This window comes from Haliotis cracherodii, unplaced genomic scaffold (assembly GCF_022045235.1).
Source record: "Haliotis cracherodii isolate W230 unplaced genomic scaffold, xgHalCrac1.p SCAF_9, whole genome shotgun sequence".
Taxonomy (NCBI): domain Eukaryota; kingdom Metazoa; phylum Mollusca; class Gastropoda; order Lepetellida; family Haliotidae; genus Haliotis; species Haliotis cracherodii.
Genome location: NW_027266343.1, coordinates 9999800 through 10005799, shown reverse-complemented (window position 1 = coordinate 10005799; position 6000 = coordinate 9999800). Strand labels below are relative to the sequence as shown.

Genomic DNA, 6000 nt, shown 5'->3' with positions numbered 1-6000 from the left:
CTATAGTACACATAACATATTGCATCATATCTCCTCATGTATCATATCACACCACAACACTTATCATATCATATCACATCATGTCATGTCACATCATATCATTTCATATAAACCATTTGTAATACCACAATATCACATGACAGCCTAATAGTTTAATACCATTTCTAACTCTTTTGTTTGTAGTTTATTCAGATGGTAAATATCTATAAATATGTACTTAATGTATATACACAATAGTTTCCTAATACCAAGCAGCTAAGATTATTCTTTCATCAGGTTCTGTGGGTATAAAGAGGCATAATATATGTACATGGAAACATTTTGTAAGATACTTCTTTTTGTGTTTGACAGCAGTGTAACAAATTTAATAATATTTAATTTTATTATGACTTAATAAAATGCATTATTTTGGTAATCTTACATTATTCCAATTCAAGGGGTGTTCTCCCCATGCATTAGTGTTCCACGGTCGAAGGGAAGCTACTATTCCTGGTTTAATATTGCAAGGGAAGCAACTCTTCCTGGTTAAATAGTGCAAGGCACCTTATCAGTGTATTATTCAGGAATTGTTCTTCACATGCTCTAAACAAAGGGAAGTAACCCTTGTTGCAGCTGAATTTAGTTGCTACATCCTCTTTTCATCCACACAACCACACCGGTAACACGTTTTTTCCCTCTCATCCCGCCCATTACTTCTCATTTCATACGTATATATCTGTATAACATTTCCTCAGTTGATAGTTTATCTAATTGCAAGTATTTGTAAGTATCAGGAACATGTACTGCTGCCTGTTTTCCTTTACATTGTAGTTGTGGCAAGTTTTGGACAATTCAGTTTATGTGAGGCAACAGGTGTCCTGGCATAAACATGCGTCGAACAAGTCACAGGGGTTTGTATGTGCACAACAGGTGGACTAGCACATTCTACACATTACATCGCACGACAATTGGTTTGTATCATCGCGTAACACTTCTGGGCTGGGAGTAGTGATTTTGGTGTTTTGGGGGTCTTTGAGGCATACCCTCTAGGCCCTATTGTATAATAGTGGTTGTAGAGTCTTCAGCAGACCCCTAATGCGCTTTTCCCTGGGGGGTTCCATCATTTGTCTCCGTATGGTTTGTACCCTCGGAGCCGCGTTTGCTGTTCTGTCCGGGCACCTTCGGGTTGACAGTCAGCCGTGTTTAGCGTTTCCCAGCCCGGAGTGTTCTCCAGTCCTTGTACTTTTCTGTATATAAACCTGTGGCCTTACATCCAACTCAAGTCTTTGTGTTTTTTCTTGCAATGGTGCAGCATCTACTTCTGCTAAAGCATTATCCTAAAATAATAGGGTACCTGTAATAATAAGCTTGCAGGGCCCGGTTGTTCAGAACCCGGTTAACTCTTAACCAGCCGTTAAGTCAGTATTAACTCTCCGTTAAATTTAACCAAATGGTTATGTTGTTTCCCAAAGCATGGTTATCTTTAACGACTGGTTAAACACCTGTCAAAGTTAACACACCTCCCAACCTCCGTTAAATACTTAACACCTTGGTTATCTTTGAAACAAAATGGCGTTCATGGTTAGGCCTAGCGCCGCTTTCATGGTTCCAGGGGTTAATGTGAGACAACAGAAGCGATTCCGAGCTGTTAATTTTGCATTAATGAACTACACAGATAGTGAACTTCGTGATAGGTACAGATTTGGGAGGGAATCTATCAACTACATCGCCAATATACTGAGGGAAGATTTGGAGCGCCCTACACAACGTAGCCATGCTCTAAACGTCGATGAACAACTGATGATAGCTTTCCGTTTTTACGCAAGTGGTAGTTTTCCTTCAAGTGATACGATGGGGATGGACAAAAATACAGTTTCACGTGTCATAGTAGATGTGACTGATGCCTTGGTTAAAAGAAAGAACGAATTCATAAAATGGCCAACACAAGAATGCTACATACGTCAGGTTCAAGATGGATTTTTCGCCCTGGGTGGTTTTCCGAGTATCCTAGGTTGCATTGATGGTACGGACATACGTATTCAGGCACCGACCAGAGATGAACCGGCTTACGTTAATCGGAAAGGATACCACAGTATCAACGTACAGGCAGTGTGTGACCACGAAGGTACGTCTTGTGAGATTTGAGTACTGTCCCTTTTTGCAGTTAGAGTAGCTTCCCTTCCAAGGTCTATAAAATTCCACATTAAAAAGATTCGGAATTAGATAAATAATGAAAGGTTTGCGTAAATGCTCTCATTACTCTTAATAAATACAAATGGGATATTCTAGTCAGCTAACAAGGGATGTTTTTAAAGTTCTTTTCAGCTCTAAGCTGTATCAAGAGACTGCAATTTTAAGAAAATATAGCTGTAAGAAGTTTGTAATATATAATATATACGCCTATAATAGAAAATCCATTAATCCATCACGAACATTGCTTATTTTTTTTAATTATTGTCTAATTTGTAGGTAAATTTACGAATGTGTGCGCTAATCGGCCGGGATCAACTCATGATAGCCACATATTTAGAACCTCTACTTTGTGTGAATACTTAGAGAGGTCGCACACTTCAATATCAGATGGCTTTCTTTTGGGAGACAGTGGATATCCTTGCAGGCCTTTTCTCCAAACCCAATGATACAATGACAGCTTGTGTGCTACAAGAGTTACAATAGAAAGAACATTTGGTCGATGGAAAAGACGGTTTCATGTACTTCATTCTGAGGTAAATATGCATAGTATATTTGTGTACTTAATTTGACCAATGTTTTACTTTTCTACATCTAATCTTGATTTATTTCATCACTTTAAGGTTTGGAGTCATGGTGTTGTGTGTTCCAATGCTTCACGATTTTTCACCGACCACATAGCAGAAACAAATCATTTTCCAAGAATCCTAACTAACATATCCAATTACAAGTAATTATATTACTAATTCAAAGAAGCAAACAAGTTGCTTCTAAAATGTAGATTTTAATGTGACATTCTGTATTCATGTATTTGACACAAACATTTCTTGTTTATTCAACAGATGAGTCCACTTCGTGGGTGTCAGATTGTACTTGCCTGTGCTGTCCTCCACAATATATACATATTTACTGAATGAGCCATTACAAGATGACAACGACAACCTAGATGAACAGCCAACAGTGGACACATATGGCGGAAGGCATGATGGACGAGGCATTAGAGATCATATTGCCAATACCTTCTTCTCCAGCTAATAAACTACAAACAGAGGACACAAGAATTAAATATAGTGACATTGAAATTGCAGGTTTATTACATCATAGAAAGTAACAGTTGAGATGGACTGAAATTGTCAATATCATCACGTTGCAGTATTTGCTCAAGGAGTTGAATTTGTAGCTGAAGTTTGTGTTTCTCCATTTCTTGTTTTTCTAGCTCTCCTGATAGAACTCTTTACTGTAATTGATAGACTCTTTCTGAAGAACTGAGTTTTGTACTTTCTTTTCTGTACTTGAGTTGCCTGGCTGGACGTCCGTCATCAAGTATTGGTGCTGCTTCACTGTGCTCTGTTTCTTGAGATTCTCTGACTTCAGGACTTTGTGATGTTGGGGTTGAGGTAGTAGCTGCTGGAGAAGGATCTGTGGTACCAGTTGGCAACCCAGGATCAGCCACTGATGAAAGTTCAGCACAACCTGGAGGAAAAAACAATTATCAATATAAATATTTATGGTTTTGTCTGTGTTTCTATTAGGGATTACGGCTTAAGAATACTTATATACGGATCTACTCTTGTTTTAATCATTTATGATTCAGAGAAAGACAATATACTATAAATGTTATTGGCTATTAATGTGTTGACTTACATCAACAGAATATTCACTTCATTGCAAATTCAGGAGACCGAAATTATCTTGACTGTGTCTTTATGGCTCTGACTATTCGTTTCGTCTTAATGTGTGTAACTGAATTATTCATTTTGTTATATTTTCATTAAATTCATTTTACTACCGCTTCACAATAGTTTACCTTACTGACCTTGACCTCTACATATGGAGGAGCGGAAGCGTGCTCATAAATAATCTTTGCTCCCAGATAAATTTGTGAAATATAAACGTGACCAAGTCAGGTTTGGCATAAGTTTTTGGAATAGCATTACTTTACGTATCCACTGTTACAGCAGATATCCCGCTCTTGCTAAAACAACAGGCTTTGGACTCACTGTTGATACTACAGAAGAGAAATTGCGTCACATTCCGTCGCCTGATGTTGTGTTCAACAATCTTATATTTGTTTCTACGGTTTACAGCATCGTGGACTGGGTTGATATAATAATAATACTCGTGAATCTCACGTGAATAGTAAAAGTTCATACAATGTTGGCTGCATTGTTCAGATATTGTAGAGATTGGAGGCAAACACATTCTTTCGAAAAAGTTCTAGGTCATGTCTAAATATAGAAAAGGGATATTCCGTGTCAACATAAAACAGACGACTTTCGAACGTATGAAAATGAGTAGGCGGCTTAGTAAAATTCCATAGATATACACTTATTTCAGCGCAGATTGACAGCTTTTATACAATATGTTAATATGAAAGCACTTACTTGGAAGAATTTCCGATTCCAAGCCCCCTGATATCCCGCTGAAACTTGCTGAATCTTGCATTATCTCAATAATTCGAGAAGTAGCCTGACTCGGTTCGGATGGTGGGGGTCCCCCTCCGGTCTTCCGCTGTTGCAGTCTGTAGTCCGTGAAGGTTTTCTTGGCCTTTCTTGTCATGTTGCTCCATTTCTCCTTCACCTCATCAACAGATCGAAGCGCTACGCCCTTTATGTTGACTGTCCTGGTGATAGCCATCTAAATAGCAGACTTCTTCTTATTGGTAACTTCACTGCTCAGTTTTTCATGAAGTACTTGTGAATTACTCTCCACCATTGACTGGATGATATTTTCTTCATCCACAGAAAAATTCCTGTTTCTTTTCTTTCTTATTTTCCTTGGAGTTTCCTCAGTCATCGACGCTGTTTCGGCCATTATTCGATACGACACAGTGACGGAAGTACTAACGCTTGGAATTCTGGGATAATATTTAACCTAATCGGTGCTTTAACCAAGATGTTAAAATTTAACCGAGTGGTTAGCTAACCTAATGGTTATCTATTGATCCTGCAACAGTATTTTAACACGGCTGGTTAACTAACGTGTGGTTAAATATTTAACGGTTGGTTAGGAGTTAACCTGACGTTAAAATAACCAGGTTCTGAACAACCGGGCCCAGGTATTTTTCTCTAAGGTGTAAATACACTGGACATACAAGTAAGAAATGAAATTCATCTTCTACTGAGTTTAAACTACATAGATTACAGATTCTCTCTTCCCGAGGAATGTTTACATAGCGCCCTGTTTCTATTAAAAGGTCGTGAGAAGAACATCTAAAACGCGAAAGAGCCGTTTGAAAATTTTTAACATTAATTTTTGATAAATAATCTTCCATAATTAGTTCTGATTTAAATATTTTGTAATAAAAGCACTTGTTTGTTAGAGGCAATGATGCAGTCCAAGATTGTAAATAAATATCCTTTAACCTCTGGGTTAATGAAAGCATAAACATTGATTTGGAATACACATTTTGGTTTTGCCAAATATCACCAAAGCCACAACTGAAAAGTAATTCTCTAACACCTGTAACCCAGTTCCTTTTCCCATTATCATCATAAACTATCATCATATTATAACACTTTTCTGGCAATCTATATGAGGGCATGTCAACAGTCTCAGCCAGTATTTAATAACTTTGATATTTGAATATACATAGAGAGGGAATCTTCCACATTCTCCATACACCACCAAGCTGGAAGTGTTTATTTCAACACCTAAATACTTCTTTGCAAACATATAAATGAATCTTTTCTATGGCATCAAAGTGCTGTAAACCCCAGACTTCTGCCCCATACAACAAAATGGGGAGTATCTTTATATCAAATATTTTAAAAAAAGATTGATGAGAAATGGTTTCTAAAACTTTCAAACTCTTATGGATACTTACAAAGA

The 6000-nt window shown here is 37.5% G+C and overlaps 1 pseudogene; it reads right to left on the bottom strand.

Annotated features, from left to right (window-relative positions):
* Nucleotides 1-3262: 3262 nt before the first annotated feature.
* On the bottom strand, nt 3263-4983 carry LOC139453257 (nuclear apoptosis-inducing factor 1-like; annotated as a pseudogene).
* Nucleotides 4984-6000: the final 1017 nt, after the last annotated feature.